This window comes from Pogona vitticeps, chromosome 2, assembly GCF_051106095.1.
Source record: "Pogona vitticeps strain Pit_001003342236 chromosome 2, PviZW2.1, whole genome shotgun sequence".
Taxonomy (NCBI): domain Eukaryota; kingdom Metazoa; phylum Chordata; class Lepidosauria; order Squamata; family Agamidae; genus Pogona; species Pogona vitticeps.
Genome location: NC_135784.1, coordinates 262126263 through 262146856, shown reverse-complemented (window position 1 = coordinate 262146856; position 20594 = coordinate 262126263).

Below are 20594 nucleotides of genomic sequence, written 5' to 3'. Positions count from 1 at the left end.
TTTGGTGGGGGGTGTTTTTGCAATAGTTAGCTCAGTTCATAACAGCGTGACTTGTCCTAGTGTATGTGCTCTGTTTGCATTAGTATGGAAAATGGGAAAAAGAAATGTCTCAAGATCACATCTACACTGCACAGCTGTAACACTGATTCCACTTTAATTGCCATGACACCATCCTAAAAAATCCTGGGAATTGTAATTTGGTCAACTCCCCTGAACAACACCAGAGAAATCCACATACAGTACTTCACTGTATGTCATAGAATGGAAACATAGCAGTTAAACAGAGACAGTCCTATTCAGGGATGTCAACCATGTATTGAGTAAATATGTGAAGAGGAAAAGTATGCTATCTCCATCTTCCTCTCATCATTTCTGTTGCCTTCTATGGAGACTTTCCATATAAGCAACAAACCTTGCTTTTCTACTGTTCCTCTCATGCAGAGAACTTCTATGGAAATAGGAGGCTTTCTTCCTCAGAAAAACAATCTCCATATGTGGACGGTGATGGAAATAGGACAATTTCCCCCTCCTACATCTCCACAAGAAGTAATTAAGATATCAAGGTAAGAATGTTGTTGTTGTTGTTTAGTCGTTTAGTCATGTCCGACTCTTCGTGACCCCATGGACCAGAGCGCACCAGGCCCTCCTGTCTTCTACTGCCTCCCGGAGTTGGGTTAAATTCATGTTGGTAGCTTCGATGACACTGCTCAACCATCTCATCCTCTGTCATCCCCTTCTCCTCCTGCCTTCACACTTTCCTGACATCAGTGTCTTTTCCAAGGAGTCTTCTCTTCTCATGAGATGGCCAAAGTATTGGAGACTCAGCTTCAGAATCTGTCCTTCCAGTGAGCACTCAGGTTTGATTTCCTTTAGAATTGATAGGTTTGTTCTCCTTGCAGTCCAGGGGACTCTCAAGATCCTCCTCCAGCACCACAGTTCAAAAGCATCAATTCTTCGGCGGTCAGCTTTCTTTATGGTCCAGCTCTCACTTCCATACATCACTACAGGGAAAACCATAGCTTTGACTATGCGGACCTTTGTCAGCAAGGTGATGTCTCTGCTTTTTAAGATGCTGTCTAGGTTTGTCATCGCTTTCCTCCCAAGAAGCAGGCGTCTTTTAAATTCGGGGCTGCTGTCACCATCTGCAGTGATCATGGAGCCCAAGAAAGGAAAATCTGTCACTGCCTCCATATCTTCCCCTTCTATTTGCTAGGAGGTGTAAGAATACTTAAATAGGATCCAGTGAGCATCCTATTCCTATCAACAACTGAGGCTGGTTCTACTTGTCTCTTCAGTGTCTCAAAGGGATTCAGTCTAATGCTGCTGATTTTCCTCCATCACAGGACACAACCCAGTTACCTGCTGATTTATAAGTATGCCAAAGTGCAGCTCTATTCAGCCATTACTTTTCAGGGTTAATAAAATATGTGAGATGGGAAGTGCACCATCTTAGGGATACAGGATAATGTTAAGCAGAGATATTTTACTGTTCACAAGCACTCTCCAGCTGAGTTGTAATTCTGACTTTTCAAGATTGTAGTTCACTGACAGATTGTCCATGGATACCTGGGGAACAAAAGTGAAGACAGAGCTGGGTGTTTAAAGTATATTTATCTGCTTGTGAGCTGTATGGGGCTAGCATGACACTTTCTTTTTGTCAACTTCTGAGACTCAAACCTGGCCCTGCCTGCCTCCCTAACTCTTTAAGAGGCCAGCTTTTGCTCCTGCTCCTGTTGCCACCACCGCCATCAACAAAAGTGGTTGTTTTCAACATGTTTTTGCTGGTAATACAGCAACTGTTTTGGTGGTGAAGTTTTATTAGGTATTTGTTTTCTTAGGTATTTGTTTTAATTTATCTTTAGTACATATAGGAATGCATTGTGCCTATGCCTTCCTTTTGGGTGAACTTCCATCAGAATGTTGCATGTGACAGGAAAGTGGAATGCAAATATAGAACAGTTACGATAGATTCAATGGCTGAAATCCGGTTGCAGTAGAGTAGTGTGAATTGGTGGGGACTTGGTGAGTCAACCAAGTTCCTACTCTAATTGCAACTTTCTTTAGTGTATTAAGTCACAATTTGAGGAGACCCATTTGATTCAATGGAACATGCAAAAAAGCTGACTCATCGGATCCCCACTGATTCACACTAGTGTGATTTGCTACACTAAGCAACAGGATTTCAGGTTACAAATCTTACACAAAAATATTCTGCTTCTCAATGATACTCTTTGCCTCCTTCCATTGTGATTTATGCTCCATGATATAGGCATTAGAAATATACATGCAATGTATACAGTGGTGCCTCGCTTAACGAGTGCCTCGTTTAGCGATGAATTCGCATAACAATGTGGGTTTTTTAAGAAACTAATATGCACCGTATAACGATGTTTCCTATGGGCGATTTTCGCTTAGCGAAGTTTGGGACCATGCTTCGCATAACGAATGCGATTTTAGGTCCCCTGCTTCACTTAACGATGTTTCTTTTTTCAATTTAAAAAGTGTCTTAGAAGGGTCAAAAATGGTTCTAAACGTTTGGATTCATTAGAGGACCCCCTAAGTCATGTGCAAACCTGATTTGGCTTTGATCTGACTTTTCGTTAATTTCTGGTGAATTTTTTTTTTCGGCCCATAAGAACCAATGGAGCTGCCAAAATCTGACAGCTCCATTGGTTCCTAAGGGGCCGAAAAGAAATTCACCATAAATTAACGAAAAGTCAGATCAAAGCCAAATCAGGTTTGCTCACGACTTAGGGGGTTCTGTAACAAGTCCAAGCATTTAGAATAGTTGCTGAGTCTTCGTTAGTTTTTTGTGAATTTTTTCTTCCCCCATAGGAACCAATGGAGCTGTCAGATTTTGACAGCTGTCAAAAGTTGGGGGGAAAAATTCACCATAAATTAACGAAAAGTCAGATCAAAGCCAAATTAACTTTTGCATCTGTTTTAGAGGGTGCAGAAGCTAATCCAAGCATTTAAAACCATTTTTGACCCTTTTATGACACACTTAAATTTGCAAAAATTGACTTTGCAAAGCCATTGAAATGCATTGAGTCAGCTTCAATACATTCCAATGGAGAAAACATTGTATCGTTTAACGATGTTTCCTATGGGTTTTTTCGCTTAAGGACGGCAATCCGTGCCTATTGGAACGGATTAACCGGTTTCCAATGCATTCCTATGGGAAATGGTGTTTCACATAACGATGTTTCACATAACTTTTTTTTTGAACCAATTAAAATCGTTATGCGAGGCACCACTGTATATGGAAAACAAGGTGAATAAGAGGAAACAGTACTATACCTTACATGCATCCAACTACTGCATCCAACTACTTACACACCTTGCATATGTATCTACCAATATGGACACAGACTGAAGGACTGATCCAAGTTTCAGTCTCTGTCATACTGATATATAAGGTGGTCCCATGAAAATTATTTCTTCTGTGTTTCCACCTTGTTTGTTAATAAATCCAAATCAATTTTGCCCTGCAGTTGTTAGGAATATTTATTCAGAGCTTCCCATTATTCTCTGCAGGCCCCTCTGAAGGGAGCAAAAAGACCTTAGTTTTGGGCAAAGAAGCCACAGATAAATCGACTCTGGGAACCATAGCAAATAAAAATTTCCAGTTTAAAAACTGGACTGGGATGGCCTAGGGTGGGAGACATTATTTCCAAGGAACAGTTCCAGGAAGTTGCAGCAACAGATTGACCTGAAGATGTCAGAAGCATGCCTTCTCTTGATGGTGCACTGAAAAACCACCTAGCTTATCACATGCAAATCAAGGTTTGTGAAATGACCGGTGTTCTCTAACATTTTACATATTAAAAAACAAACAAATACAAAGGAAACAAATCATAAGAGAGCTGAACTGGAATCTGCATCACAGAAAGTCTTGATAATCTTTGTTATAAGAAAATTACATATAATAAAAGTCATTTGTGAGTATGATATTAATTTGGCTGAAATGGATAAATACAAGCATCTATTAATACTGTCAAAAATGCAAATTTTCACATGGCCACATCAGTATCCTTTTTCACTTTAAAATTAGTTTTGATCAATTTCTTGCACCGATTAGAAGATTCTAACTGCTTTGTAATACTGAAAAAAACCTCCAAAAATGTAAACATGAGGTTGTGGACAGAAACCAATCAGTGTGTGTCTTCAAAATGAACTCCCCATGAGCTATGTTTTCTTCTTCGCTTCCTTGCATGCATTTGTCTAAAATGAATAGAGAAACCAGCCTTTGATTTGGAACAGGATTCATGCTAATGGCTTCATTCTCTTTCAGCTTATTGCCATGATATTTCAGTTCATTCACTCTTGGAAATAATTGCTCATGTAAGCAAGGAGCTCCAGCAAGATGGAAATGCCATGGGAGGGGAAGGAGGAAAGGTATTCTGTCCTTAGGCAGGAGAATCTTAGATCTTACTCAGTTCCCTGTTGCAAGTGAACCTCACATAATGAGCCAGCTGCCATTCCAATGGTTTCAAGTCCTGTCTCACTGAGTTCTTGTTAGCTGACAGTACTCTGGATATTTATTTATTTATTAACATCCCACTCCCATTAGTGTCAAGGCACTACACTGGGCAGGTTACAACACATGTAATAGAAAACAAAAACAAAAATAGAAATATTAAATTCAGCAACAATAACGCTAAAAACAGATGGCACCAACTAATCATATAAACCCAGAGCGGACGAAAGAAAAAGGAGGGGGGAAGAGGAGGGGAGAAAAGCAGGGGAAGGTGGTCAGCTGGGGTTGATGTGGAAAGCCTCCCTGAAAAGCAATGTCTTTAATTGCTTCCTAAATATCAGCAGGGAGGGGGCTAGATGGAGCTCCTTTTAAAATTGGAGCCACCATGAAGAGGGCCCTATCTTTTGTAGAGGATTTATGGGTGTCTCTCAGGGTGGCCGCCCAGAGGGGGCCTCAATTGGGATGATTCAGGCAGATGACATTAAGGAAAATTGTTCCAAAAATAACATGGGCCAAAACCATGGAGGGCTTTGTATGTGAGTGTCAAGGCAACCAGTGGAGGTGAGCCAGAACTGGAATGATGTGGTCAAATTTGCATGCAGACACCACCAGTCTGGCTGCTGCATTTTGGACTCACTGAAGTCTCTGGATCAGGTGCAAGGAAACCCCATGTTGAGAGCATTGCAGTAGTCGATCCAGGAGATGACCAGGAACATCCACCAAACTCCTGAGGGAGTCCTCAGTAGAAAGAATTTTGTGGAGACTAGGATCCCAAACCCCTTTCTTCCATATTTTAGTCAAATCATTACTCTTTTGGCACTTTCTACAAGCTGCTGTTAAAGAGGATAGTCAGCATGAAAATATCATCTAAAAACATTCTAGATGACCCCGAGGATGAGGCAATAACATTTTTAGAAATGGAAAGACAGTTTTGGCCCAGCATTAACTCCTCGTCTTTCCTGAAGCTGGATACAACACCACCCTGCCTCGTACTTTCTGTAGAACTTACAAAGGAAGAGCTGTATATAAATATCTGCAGTAACAAACAAAGCAAACTTACAGTCCTTCAAAACTGTAGCATTTGGAAGAAGCTGAAGAATAATGGGGAGAAAAGCAGTATATAAATCTAAATATACAAAATTGCAACTACGATTGAGCCAACATTTCCAAGCAACATTTTTCATAGAAATAATCTGAGCTTTTTCTTTTTCTTAATTCCCTAAGTGTATATCTCTTCTTTGCTGAATTTTCTACACTATATTTTTGGTGCCTGCCTCTATGCCACCGTGATGATGTTCCACAATGGTGCCTGACAAAGTATTCTGAGGGATGAAAAATGTTGGCCAAACTGCCCTCACAACTTCTGTTGTTGCGATGGCAATGCAAAGAACAAAAATGCTTAGTGGTGGGAGGCAGAAAGAATGGAGCTGGTCTGCAACCACTGTCAATCATGATTCCCACTTCTGTAAAGGTGGCAGAGAATGTTTCTTCCTCCTGGAGAGTTTCAGCAAAATGATCCTCCTAATTTCTCAACATGCAAATATTTTGAAGAACCTGGAAAAGCCTTTTGCTCAAAACTATACCGATTATAGTGGTATTTCACTGGTATATAATGGACATCACACATACAACTGACCATCAAGACTCTTTTAATCCATGGTCCCACCACAGTGTTACAAATGCCTCCAAATGCATTACATTAAGTAAGGACAAAGGAATGAGTAGTGACTGCTCACCTCAACATAACTGTAAATTAAATTCTGAGGGCTTAAAAAGAAAATAAAGTCCTGTCATGTAAGAAGAGAGACAATCACTTAAGCCACTGGGTAGTATATCTAGCTACTGTCCCCACAGCTGCGGTATAATACAGGCCTGGTGTCATTTTAAGCTGATTAGACAACTAATCTCACAAGAAACACCTCATACTTGCTCTGTATACCTTTGTGATTTCTTCAGCGTTTCTTCAAACACAGAGGTTGAACAGGACACAATTATTTTGCCTTGAACTTAATACAAGTGACAAGTGCCTGCAGATAGAGTTCACATCAGTGTCAGTTGCCTTGTTTAAAGTCATAGAAAAGCTCACCTGTATTCCCATGAAAACCATCTCGGTGAGAAAAGTACAGTGCCTAGTCTTCTGTTTGCTGTGAATGGCAAGCAATGCTAATAACACACTTACAGAATAATCCTCCTTAACCTATTCAAATTGTCTTCCCTTTGGCAGGGGACAAGTGGGAGGCAATGGAGTTAGGATGCTCTCCTTATTGCATTTGTAAAGTAGCACATTAGCTTACATGGCCAATTATGGCAGTAACTGTATTAGTTAGGTGGCCCCCTTTAACTATGCCTAGGAGTCAAAATATGCTTCAGAGACACGTAAAACTATACGAGCACCTCGAAAATCCATATAATTCATGAAGTGACACAATGAGAGCTTGAAAAATAAACGGTGATGGAAGTCGTAGGCAAGATTAAACTTTTCATCCAATAGTGTCAACTCAACAGTGCAATCCTAGCTGGTCAAAATGGCTAGTGGTCACATGAAACTGGGCTGAATCTAAGCCCCTTCCAGTCTACAGAAGCTGGAAATCACTTAGGGCTGAACTTGCCCCTGACTAACTTTGTGCTAGTTTTGTGGAAGAATCACTGGACTGGAGAAGGTTTCAATCTATGCTAACTGAGCTCTTCATTTGCCCTGGACCTCCTCTGCTCCCCTTTTGACCCTGTCACTAACACATTTTGGCCAATAGCATAGTTCTACTGGAAAATCATTCTAACCTCATTATTTGATGGAAAAGGTTATATTAGCAGCAGATTTTTTTTTCTTGTGTATGAGGATTTGTGTGTGTGTGTGTGTCTGTGTGAGGGGGAGAGAGAGAGAGAGAGAGATGTGCCCCCATAACTGGCACATCCTGGAGCTAAAATTGTAGTATCAACTTACAGTACTGAATTTCCTGTGAGGACATGAAACAGAATATGGACCTTCATGTTTTCTACCCTAGGTGAGGAACTACATTGTGATAGTCATCATGATCCAATTGCACTTAAGTCCAGTTACAAAAACGAAGCGGGTCTTTTTGAAACATAGAGAAGAAGCTGTTCCAATTTCAGCCAAATCTCCATTCACTCTTATTTCCTTGCAGGGAATTCAACAGATCTATGGTGTGATCCTAATATTGTTTGTAGGGTATTAGGGTTTAGGCACACAACTCTTCTAAAGATACAGTAACAGAATTTTTAAAATGGTTAGAGGAGGCATTACAAAATAGAATTGGAAAAACATGGTTCATGGCACAATGATGAGAGTAGAATGAAAGTCATAAGGCACATATCTAGTATTATACTACTTACAAGGCATTGTCACAACTGAGTCTTAAAATGGCAGATAGGGATTCACTGTATACCTTGGTTCAATCATCAATCCAAATGGAGACTTCAGGCAAGAAATCACAAGAAGACTGGGGCTAGGAAGGGCAGCAATGAAGGAACTAGAAAATATCATCAAGTGCAGGGATGTGTCATTGGAGATCAAGATCAGCCACACTTTTGCATTTCTGATCACCATGTATGGGCATGAAAACTGGACAATAAAGAAGACAGCAGGGAATGAGGAAGACCAAATATGAGATGGACTAATTCACTAAAAGAAAGCACTGGCTCGAGTCTGCAAGACCTGAGTAGGGCAGTAGAATACAGGACATTTTGGAGAGCCCTCATTCATAGGGTCGCCATGATCGGAGGTGCCTTGATCCTATATAACAACAATATTTGCTGCTGCACTGGACCAACATTTCCATTTAAAAAGTCCATTTAATTTGGAGGAACTCTCTCTTATATTTTATATTAGTAATAATCTCGAAAAAAATATGTCTAGCTTATTCACACTGGTGGAAATATGTTTTAGTGGACAGCATCCTGTTCATGCCAACATAATGTTAGCACCACGACTAGGGGTTCAACTTTCAGTTGGGTGCACATAGTTGAGCAATAGGATTTTGACCAATGAGTGTAGTGAAGTTGTCTCCTGAAAAGGGTGCATAGGATTCAAGAGTTTTCATAAAGCTAAGAATATATAACAGTTAACTTTGTGTTAATGGAATGGTGTTCTATTCAGAATGTATTTAGATATTTTTTAGCTAGCTCTTCAATTACAGATTCCAGGTTGTAAAGTTAAGCTTGATAGAGTTTCTAGGTTGAAAAAAAAATGTGATAATCTGGTATGAACTGGAAAAGGAAGGAGGGAAGAAGCTTGAAGGCTGTTAATCATCATCAGCGGATCAGTAAGTTACCTTTTAAAGAAACGCCCATGGTCTGTTTTATATAGTTTAGATGTGGAAATGACCCTCTACTGAGAGAGAGCTTACACAAGAAATAAAAGAATATTTTTATTATAGGGATTGATACATCGACTTGTAACACTGGTTTAAATATTTTAAAATCATGCATTGTTATATGATAAAATGTTGAAACTTTAGAATGTTCTGCTTTACTAAGGAACACAAGAGCCACCTTTATTTATTAATTACATTTTAAAAGCAAAGGCCTATCATCTTATGGTTTTCTCTGTCCACCCTAGTCAGCACAAAAAAAAACCACCACAACATCCATTTCTCAATTGAAGTCTTCTCTCAGATCCTGCCTTTGTTCTGTTTCTCCTTCAATGGGACAAATGTTCAGCTTCAGTAAGGATGTCTTCTGAAGACATCCTTTCAATAGCCTGGATGTGCATTGCAGGGTATTTTTGTTGATGTTATTGTTTTGATATTTTACTTTAGGCAGCTGCAGATCTTACACTTTGCATTAGATTTCCTTTACACTTCACATTACAATGCACTACTCTTAATAATTTAATCAGTTCAGTACCTATGTGTGTATGAATGGATGTGTTTTTTATTATTCATGGCTGTGTTGTAAACTTAATTTACAAGGCAGCAGTTATTGGCAAAGTGTGGGCATTTTGTGGCTTTAAAACCTCTAATTATGCAGTGGAAAAAAATCAGAAACCTGGAGAGCATAACTGCCTTCAAGTCTCCCCTCAGTAGACCATCCTTTATTATTTAGTTCTCCTTAACTGGCACTTACTGTCTTAATAATTCACTGGTAAGAGTAAAGAATTAAAAGGTTCCATTTTACTCACAGCTCTTCATAGATCAAAATAAACAGCATTCTGTAGAAAAATACTAACTGGTTATATTAACAGAGCTTAACTGATTAATGACTTTCATAACTAACCAGATGACTTGCTGACTGAATATATTTCTGACAGAAGTTGTATCTCTAACTGTTAACAGACTGTCAACTACATAGCTAACTGCTAGAACAATTCTGATTGACTCCTGAGTAGACTCCTCCTGTGGGGAAAAGCCTGGGTAGAGAGGTGTGGCCATCTTCAAAATCTGATGAAGAGCCCCAATTGGTTGTTCCTGGATTGATTTGACATTCACTCCAAAAAGAGCCAAAACCTCCTAAAGGCAACATATGAAGGTGTAATAATTCCAAACAGCAGTCAGGAGTCTTGTCTACTGGAAAAGTGAGGCAAGGGATATTTATTTGCTCTTCAATCAATAAACCTTTTTTTTTTTTTTTTTTAAGTAAATTTGAGCAAATTCCATAGTTTCTGATGAGGGAGGGAGAAAAACTGAAGGAAGAAAACTAAAGAAATTTTGCCTGAGTGGTGGAGGTCCATCAGTAGTTGATGGCACTGAGTTTCAATCTCCCCCACCCAAGGAAAAAACCCTTTAATCCTCCATCCCCTTTTTTCCCTATTTGGACCCATACGAATCCTTTCAAATATTCAAATACAAATCAATGTCAGCCAAAGTGGCTCAAAGCAAATCAACTGTGATTTGTAAGACAAACAGTTCGGACTAAATCTAAACAGAGTATTCTCACACCCTACTTTTAAGTATGGTTTGGATGCAACTGTTAGGTTTTATGGTTAGTGTTCCACTTAAAGGGCAATACCATGCTACTAGTAAGCACTCCAAGTTGAGTATGAAGGCAAAAGAAAGCCCCATCACACACTTCTCAACGCATCAGAACAATAAAAGTCTGGGTTCAGCTGATCTCTAAGAAATCTAGCAGCACTGCTCTGAAATGGGAAGCAAAGTTTATGAACATTATTAAGAAGGAACAAATAGAATAGAATAAGAAAAACCACTCACCCACAAGCAAAGAACTATCAAACTTCAAAGAAAAAGAGGAGGCTAGGATTGATAGAGCAAAGTATACCCGCAAAAAAAAATTAACCAAAGCATGCCATAATGTCATGTATACTATATTAACTTTTTAAAGATAGGCAACTCTTCCTCTAGTGATGATACTGACATGATGTTAGTTGTGCCAAATCTAAATAACTATGCAACTATCTGAGTGATTACTGGTTCTTGAAAACAAAGCCTAGTATATGCCTTATTTCTCAGTGAGATCATTTGCTTATGCCATGTACTGACCCAAGTCCTTCTTAAAATATAGAGAGCATGCCGATTTTTACTCTCACTTAGGTGAGCCTAAGCTACAAGAAGAGCCAAGTGCTTTCCCCTTGATTAACTGTGCTACTGGGAGATCTGGCATGGTGATAAAATCCCCAGGCTGTCAACACTTCGAAAACAGAACAGGCAGTAAATGATTTCCTCCCTGTCAGCAGATCAGTGGGACTTTTGGTCTAACAGATCTTTGAACAGACCAGTTATGTGCAGGTTGATGTTTATGGACTACAATTCCCAGAATTCCCCAGTATAGAGTTTTGTTAATAATAATATAATAATAATATAATAATATAATTTATTGTCATTGTAAGTATATACACAGTATACCCATACAACGAAATTCACAGACACCCAGAGACCAGACACATGCACACACATAACATTCCCCAAACACTCCCTTCCCACTAGAAGTCCCCCACTAAAAATACAAACATCTACACCTCAGGCCAAGTAACACAGTCCAACTAATTATTCACTACTGGTGGTTTTTAAGCTCATTATTAATTGCAATTATAGCTCTAGGATAAAAACTATTTAGAAAACGTGTGGTCCGAGTCTTAATTGTTCTATATCTTCTGCCAGACGGTAACAGTTCAAAAAAGTTATAAGCAGGATGAGAAGATTTAAATTTAAAAGGATTGATCCAATTTTGGTATACGTAACCACACATGACATTTAAATCAAAAGGGAAAGGAAAGGCTCCCAGGAGATCATCAGGGAGGCCTTTCTCTCGGTCTCACCACCCTGACAGGCACACTTGGTGGGGACACGGGAGTGGGTTTATTATTATTACTACTACAGTATTATTATTATTATTATTATTATTATTATTATTATTATTATTATTATTATTATTATTATTATTATTATCATCATCATCATCATCATCATCATCATCATCATCATCATCATCAATACTACTACTACTACTACTACTACTAATACTAATACTAATACTAATACTAATACTAATACTAATAATACTAATACTAATACTAATACTAATAATACTAATAATACTAATAATACTAATAATACTAATACTAATACTAATACTAATACTAATACTAATACTAATACTACTACTACTACTACTACTACTACTACTACTACTACTACTACTAATAATAATAATAATAATAATAATAATAATAATAATAATAATAATAATAATAATAATAATAATAATAATAATAATAATAATAATAATAATAATAATAATAATTTCCTTCTTATGGGAGTGCTCTGGGACATACCAGTTTGCCGACACAAGCTACCTCTTTTTCTAGGAGACAGACAGGGGAATCAAACTTCCAGCTGCAGCCAGTTACCTCTGTCAAAAGAGGTCAGTCAATAATAAATGGTTTCTTCATCGTTAGGGAGCAGGTCGGGTAGGTGGGGCTCATCAGCCTTGGAAGGCACCCCATCTAGGAGAAGGAAAACTCAGATTTCAAACCTCCACTACCTTGTGGTTATATCCACTGATGGAAAAGGCTTCAGGAGTTAACCTCGAGGCAAAATCCAGAGCCAGAGTCCTGGAAGCAGTTCGTCTCGTTCTGGCAACTCCTGCAACATCGTTGGAACCAGTTGTATTGGCTCTTGCCTTTCCATTTGACTATTTCAGTGACATGGAGAGGGGGGATTCGCTGCTTGGGTAACAGCCTACCCTCCATATTATTTTACCCAGGCTTTGTGCTCTGGAGAGGACACTCCAGCTTCACATACAACGTCGAAACAACACGGGAAGTAGCAGTTACTGGTTATAAGTCTTTGCTCGAATGGCATAGATCATGATGCCAGGGGCAGGCTACTTCTGACAGTGGGAGAGGTCATTGTCCCTCACTAGGTAGCTATCAGCTGCCTTAAGCTGGGCAGTCCCTAGCCAGTAAGGTGCTACCTCGCCATGGTCTGTTAACCTCATGGGGTGCGTGGGGTTTAGGGTGAAAGCCGACAAGCGGGTCGATAATGCTGCACCATGCAACAATCATAAAAAAACTTCTGTCCTAAATTTGGGCACCTGGAATGTTCGGACAATGACCCCTGGCTTTTCTGACGACCTGTAGGAAATAGACAACATGTGCAAGATAGCTATCATCAACACAGAACTGAGTCGACTGCAAATGGACATTGTTGCCCTGCAAGAGACAAGATTGCCAGACTCGGGATCTGTCAAAGAAAAAAAAATTCTCATTCTTCTGGCAGGGAAAACCATTGGATGAGACCAGGGAATATGGTGTTGGCTTTGCAGTCAGAAATATTCTTCTGAGAACCATTGTTCCACCTACTGTGGGAAGTGAAAGAATCCTGTCTCTGCAGCTCCACTCATCAGTGGGACCGGTCACCCTCATTAGTGCATATGCACCAACACTGTCATCCACTCCAGAAGTGAAAGAGAAATTCTACAACAATCTGGCAGCTACTATCAAAAAAGTCCCTGAAAATGAGCCACTGTTCATTCTCGGAGACTTTAAGGCTAGAGTTGGTGCTGATCACAATTTTTGGCCCACTTGTCTAGGCCATTTTGGTATTGGAAAGATGAATGAAAATGGTCAACGCTTGCTGGAGTTTTGCTGTTATTATGGCCTTTGTATCAGCAATGCATTCTTAAATATGAAGCTTCAACACAGAGTTTCTTGGAGACATCCAAGATCCAAGCATTGGCATCAGCTTAATTTGATCCTCACTAGAGGTTCTAGCCTTCCTAGTGTTACGATCACACGCAGTTACCAGAGTGCTGACTGTGATACTGATCACTCCCTGGCGTGTAGTACAGTAAAACTGTGAACAAAGAGACTGTATCACACAAGAAAGGAAGGAAGACCATGTATTGACATTAGGAAGACTTGCGATCAAAGAAAAGTGGAGGAATTTGCCCAAGGAAACCCTTCCAGGCCCGGCTGATGGAAATGCACCTGAACGATGGGAACATTTCAAGAACGCTGTTTATAACAGCACCTTGTCCCCACTTGGAAAGAAGACCAAAAAGACAGCCAACTGGTTCGAAGCCCATTCAGAGGAATTGATGCCAGCCATTGAGGATAAGAGGAGAGTTCTAGCAGCATACAAAGCCTGTTCTAGCGTGTACAACTTGCAAGCTCTTCAAGTTGCTTTTAGCCAAGTCCAACAGGCTGCCAGGAGATGTTCCAATGATTATTGGCTTTAGCTCTGCTCTCAGATACAGACAGCAGCTGGCACAGATAACAGCAGGCTTTAGGCTCAATCTGCTTCCTTGAAGTCTGCTACAAGCGTGATCATCCAGGACTGAGCAGAGCAGATGGAATGCTGGGTGCAGCACTACTCTGAGCTATATTCCAGAGAGATATGTAGTAACTGAAGAGGCATTAAATAACATTGAGTGCCTGCCTGTCTTGGAAGAGTTGGACAGTGAACCAACTTTAGCAGAAATAAAAGTGGCCTTGAATTCCCTTGCCTCTGGCAAGGCATCTGGGAAGGATAACATCAATGAAGTGCTGTAAAGAGATCTTCACCACCGAGCTGTATGAAATCTTTTTTCGTTGCTGGAGGGAAGGCGGAGTACCACAGGACATGAAGGATGCAAACATCGTCACATTGTACAAGAACAAAGGAGACAGGAGTGACTATAATAACTACTGTGGCATCTCTCTTCTCAGCATTTTAGGGAAGCTGCTTGCCCATGTTGTGCTGAGGAGACTCCAGGTGATTGTGTTCGTTCGTTCGTTCATCCGACTCTTCGTGACCACATGGACCAGAGCATGCCAGGCCCTCCTATCTTCCATTGCCTCCCGGAGTTGTGTCAAATTCATATTGGTTGCTTCGATGACACTGTCCAACCATCTCATCCTCTGTCGTCCCCTTCTCCTCTTGCCGTCACACTTTCCTAACATTAAGGTCTTTTCCAAGGATTCTTCTCTTCTCATGAGATGGCCAAAGTATTGGAGCCTCAGCTTCAGAATCTGTCCTTCCAGTGAGCACTCAGGTTTGATTTCCTTTAGAATTGATAGGTTTGTTCTCCTTGCAGTCCAGGGGACTCTCAAGATCCTCCTCCAGCACCACAGTTCAAAAGCATCAATTCTTCGGCGGTCAGCTTTCTTTATGGTCCAGCTCTCACTTCCATACATCACTACGGGAAAAAAATATAGCTTTGACTATTCGGACTTTTGTTGGCAAGGTGATGTCTCTGCTTTTTAAGATGCTGTCAAGGTTTGCCATAGCTTTCCTCCCAAGAAGCAGGCGTCTTTCAATTTCGAAGCTGCTGTCTCCATCTACAGTGATCATGGAGCCCAAGAAAGTTAAATCTGTCACTGCCTCCATATCTTCCTTTTCTATTTTCCAGGAGGTGATGGGACCAGTGGCCATGATCTTAGTTTTTTTTGATGTTGAGCTTCAGACCATTTTTTGCACTCTCCTATTTCACCCTCATTAAGAGGTTCCTTAATTCCTCCTCACTTTCTGCCATTAGAGTGGTATCATCTGCATATCGAAGGTTGTTGATATTTCTTCTGGCTTTCTTAATTCCGGCTTGGGATTCCTCCAGTCCAGCCTTTCGTATGATGTACTCTGCATATAAGTTAAATAAGTAGGAAGACAATATACAGCCTTGTTGTACTCCTTTCCCAATTTTGAACCAATCAGTTGTTCCATATCCAGTTCTTTTGCTTCCTGTCCCATATATAGGTTTCTCAGGAGATAGATAAGGTGGTGAGGCACTCCCATTTCTTTAAGGACTTGCCATAGTTTGCTGTGGTCCACACAGTCAAAGGCTTTTGCATAGTCAATGAAGCAGAAGTAGATGTTTTTTCTGGAACTCTCTGGCTTTCTCTATAATCCAGCGCATGTTAGCAATTTGGTCTCTAGTTCCTCTGCCCCTTCGGAAACCAGCTTGTACTTCTGGGAGTTGTCAGTCCACATACTGCTGAAGCCAACCTTGGAGGATTTTGAGCATAACCTTGCTAGCGTGTGAAATGAATGCAATTGTACGGTAGCTGGAGCATTCTTTGGCTAATTGGAGCATTGCTTTGGCACTGCCAGGTGCTTGCAGGCAGAGTCTATCCAGAATCACAGTGTGGATTTCAAGCTAATAGATCCACCACTGACATGGTATTCTCCCTCAGACAATTGCAAGAGAAATGTAGAGAACAACAGCCACTCTTTGTGGCCTTCATAGATCTCACAAAGGCCTCTTATTTGGTTAGCAGGAATGGCCTTTTTAAAATCCTTCCCATGATTGGATGTCCACCTCAACTCCTTAACATCATCAGGTCCTTTCATGAGGAGATGAAGAGCACTGTAGTTTTTGATGGCTCAACATCAGATCCCTTTGGCATCCAAAGCAGATTGAAAAAGGGCTGTGTCCTCGTGTCGACCCTGTTTGGGATCTTTTTTGCTGTCATGCTGAAGCACGCCTTTGGAACTGAAACAGAAGGTGCCTATCTCCGGAGTAGATCATACGGAAAACTCGTTAATCTCTCTAGATTAAGAGCGAGGACCAAAGTCCAACTGAAATGTATATGGGACTTCCTCTTCACTGATGATGCAGCTGTTGTTGCCCAGTCTGCTGAAGACCTCCAACAACTCATGAATCGCTTTAATAAGGCCTGCCAAGACTTTGGATTAACAATCAGCCTGAAGAAAACACAAGTCATGGGCCAGGGCATGGATTCACCTCCCTCTATTACCATCTCCACACAAGAACGGGAGTTGTTCATGACTTTGTGTACTTTGGCTCAATGATCTCTGACACTCTCTCCCTAGATGTTGAGCTGGATAAACACATTGGCAAAGCAGTTACCACATTCTCTAGACTCACAAAGATAGTATGGCTAAGAAACTTACGGCATATACCAAGATCCAGCTCTATAGAGCCTGTGTCCTGAGCACACTGCTGTACTGCAGTGAGTCCTGGAATCTTCGTGTACGGCAGGAGAGGAAACTGAACACATTTCATATGCATTGTCTCATTGACAAATTTTTAGTATCACCTGTCAGGACGAAGGTCCAAATAGAGTAGTCCTATAACGAGCTGGAATTTTTTTAGCATGTATATATTACTGAAACAGCGATGTCTATGTTGGCTTGGGCATGTCGTGAGAATGGCTGATGATCGGATTCCAAAACATCTCCCTCCCAGAGGGAGACCACAGCTGTGATACAAGGACATCTGCAAGAGGGATCTGAAGGCCTTAGGAATGGACATAAACAGATGGGAAACCTTGACATCTGAGTATTCAGCCTGGAGGCAGGCAGTGCATCATGGCCTCTCCCATTTTGAAGAGACACTTTTTCAGCAGGCCAAGGCAAAGAGGCAGTCCCGAAACCAGCAAAATCAGGGAGCTGGACAGGGGACAGATTGTATTTGTCTTCAGTGTGGAAGGGATTGTCACTCTCGAATTGGCCTTCTCAGCCACATAGATGCTGTTCCAATTCCTCTATACAGAGCACATTACCATAGTCTCTTGAGACTGAAGGATGCCTAATCCAAATCTTCATCTTTATTATATTACTGAAATTTGTACTCAGTGTTCTTGTACTCCTTGGATATCATTTGCAAACATATTTCACCTTAAAAGTACTGAAAATATGTGTATGACATTAATGTTAGTATTATGAAAGCTGAGCGTTTGCAGTATCGTGTGTATTTTTGCATTACACTATTTGCTTATGGCATTGTTTATACTCTGGCAGTTAACAGATAAAATCTTATATAAGTAAGAATAAAGCACCAAATGTTACATTTTATGTTAAGCAATGCAGTATGTACAGTGTATAACATTCTTCTGTTGTAAAGTTTAATTAACTTTCATTTAGGACTTCATTTTTGTGAATGGGGTAGCTAAAAGCTATGGTTCACAGAGTTTTGAATTTGTTCTTGATCACATTATCATTGAGTAAAATCAATTGAATGAATTTGTGTGGCAAGCCCGCTGAAAACAACTGAAAATGAAATGACTTTATTTTCTAATCCTTTTTTCCTACCCTTTTAGAGTGGTGTAGTGGAGTCAGGGCCCACAAAGCCTAAACCCTGGGACTATCTGATTAGCAGGAGCTGTGGCTCCACCCAGCACCCCCATAAGCTTCAACATTTCTTCTGAGCTTGGTTGTAAACCTCACAATAGTTATGAGAGGAACTGATTTCTTCCAAGAAGAATATGCTTATTGATGTTACTAGTGTACCCTCTAATTTTCAGTCCCACTGGGCGGGGCTCTACCTCTTGCGACTTCACCCCCCATACTCTGGGTTGCATTGCGACTGGAACCTAATATGATCGCTAAACGAAGGAGGAAGACAGCGGCGTGCATGGAGGCAGAGGCACATGTACCCAGTTTAGCGGGTAAATTAATAACAGACTAGTTGAAATGTGCAGAAAATCAAGATACCACGTGTGTACAGTAGCATGGTTTCTTGTGGGGATGGACATATTCTAGGGGCCTTGGGTTTGATTTTCTGAACCTCAAGGCCCTCTCAGTCCTGCACAATTGTTTCAAAATGAAACCCGAAGTGCACTTCCTGTCCAAACAAAAGCCTTCCATTTTGAAACACTGCCTCCTGTTTTTGCTAAACTAGGTGTGAGTCTATGTGTGGACCAGTTCTGTCCTTGAGTCATGTGATCATGAAATTAAACCAAGTAGACACTACCCCTTTTGTGAGGCTCTAAGGAAGGCATGTACTGGCTTTGGGTCACATGACTGCTCTTCTTTCTTTTTTTGATGGCATAAATGACTTTCAAGCAATGTGCACAGGTTCCATTTTCTTGTCCCATCAATTCATGCTTAGGGCTTACTTAAACAAAGTCATTCATGCTGTGAAATTACTGTAAATCAGAGCCACCTCAAAAAGGCTCTTACTTCAGATACCCAGCCAAATAGGTATTTTCTTCTTCCCTTCCTAGCATTAGTGCTAGGAAGTGTATACTCTAAAATTTCACTGCCAGCTGAAAGGCACATACAGCAGACACAGCAAAAACTCTTCAAGTAAACTTCACTCTATCTGCTTTGTTAACTTTATATGTCAAATGAGCAAGATGTTTTCATGGCACTCTTGGCTCCGTGCATCTCTCTTTTTCTTCTTAACTCAGAGGCCATGGGAGTTTGAAGCCTGGAGGTCTACTGCAGAGGCAGAAGTGGAATAATTCATTTCATTGTTTTTCTTTGTGGTAGCCCTAAGGTGTGTTAAATGCTCTTCTTTCTGATCTTGGACCTCAGAGTCATACACAACTGAAGTGGGCTGAAAAACAGCAGAATGATTTTAGCAAGGAGTATATTTTGCTTTCATGAGACTTTGATTTTTCTCCCATCCCCCTCCCCATTATTTTCTGTAAGGTTCCTCAAGCACTCCAATAGAAAAACTATAATGGCACATAAATACTGTGGTGAATGCCAGAGGTTTCCCTCTTTAGCCATTTGGCAAGGCTACTCTGTTGTCTCTGGGAATAGATGAACCCCAGAATGGTGTATTGTGGCCATGATTATGGAACCAGCCTGATACCACTGTTCCCAACACACGAGTCTGCTTGATATGGCTGTGCTTCCAGGAAAATCAAAATCTGTATGGCTGAACACTGTGTTACAAACTTACTTTGCAAGGCATCGCTACCACATACCCTCCTGGGGGGGGGGGGGAATCCTGGTAGGCAGGCAAGGGGTAAGGTTGGACTTAGTACCACATGTCCTCATAGCCAATGATCAGGTCATTGAGTAGGAAAGATTTTATATTTTATTAAAGTACAGTAAAAACTCAAGGAAGGGAAAAATGTTTCTGAAAAAAACAACACATCAAAATACAAAAAGGCAATATGAGACAAGTTTAAGGAAGTCAGGAGAACACACTAGAAACTGATAAACCTAAACTATACAATCTAATATTCGCTCTTTAGCATAAAGGACAACATAGTTCTGAGACATGCACAGGGTGATTTTCCCCATAGCAAGGCACAGCAAGTCAGCAACAGAGGTAAATCAACTAAAATACTAACATTCAAACCCCTTATATGCATTAGATTCCCCATTCTAGACCTTTCCAGAGTTCTCACCAATCAGGCTGCAAATTTTCCCACAAATAGAAGCTCATTCTGGCCACATTCCATCTCACTGTTGAAGTCATTCCTTAATTAACTGTGTGCCAGGGAAATGACCTGGCCTGGCTTTGGATGCTGCTTTCATCAGAAGATGCAGGTGTTAACATTTCCTTGTTCCTAGGTAGACACTGACAGTTCAACCAGAGCCATTTTCTCAGGTATACATAGAGACAGGCCCAATTTTAAAAATGGGTTTCAGGTCCACTCTTTTTCTCTGTTTACTGTGAGAAAGAAAGGAAAAAACTGAAATGTTCATCCTATTTCTCTGAAATAAATGCTTGGCAATTCAAACAAACTCATATAGAATAGGGGGGAAATGTTTTCTTTAGATAAGCATCCCTCAAGAAGAGTGTTGCTTCAAATATTAATATCTCACACTGGATTTTTATAATTTTTATAATTCAGTTATTTGTGAACTGTTTCACAATTATTGTTGCTATGTGCCTTCAGGTCAGAACTGACTTACAGCGACCCAAATAGGCCTTTCAAGGTAAGTAAAATATTTAAGGAGTGATTTTACCAGTTCTATACACCCGAGTGAGTTTCCACAGCTGAGTGAGGATTCAAACCCAG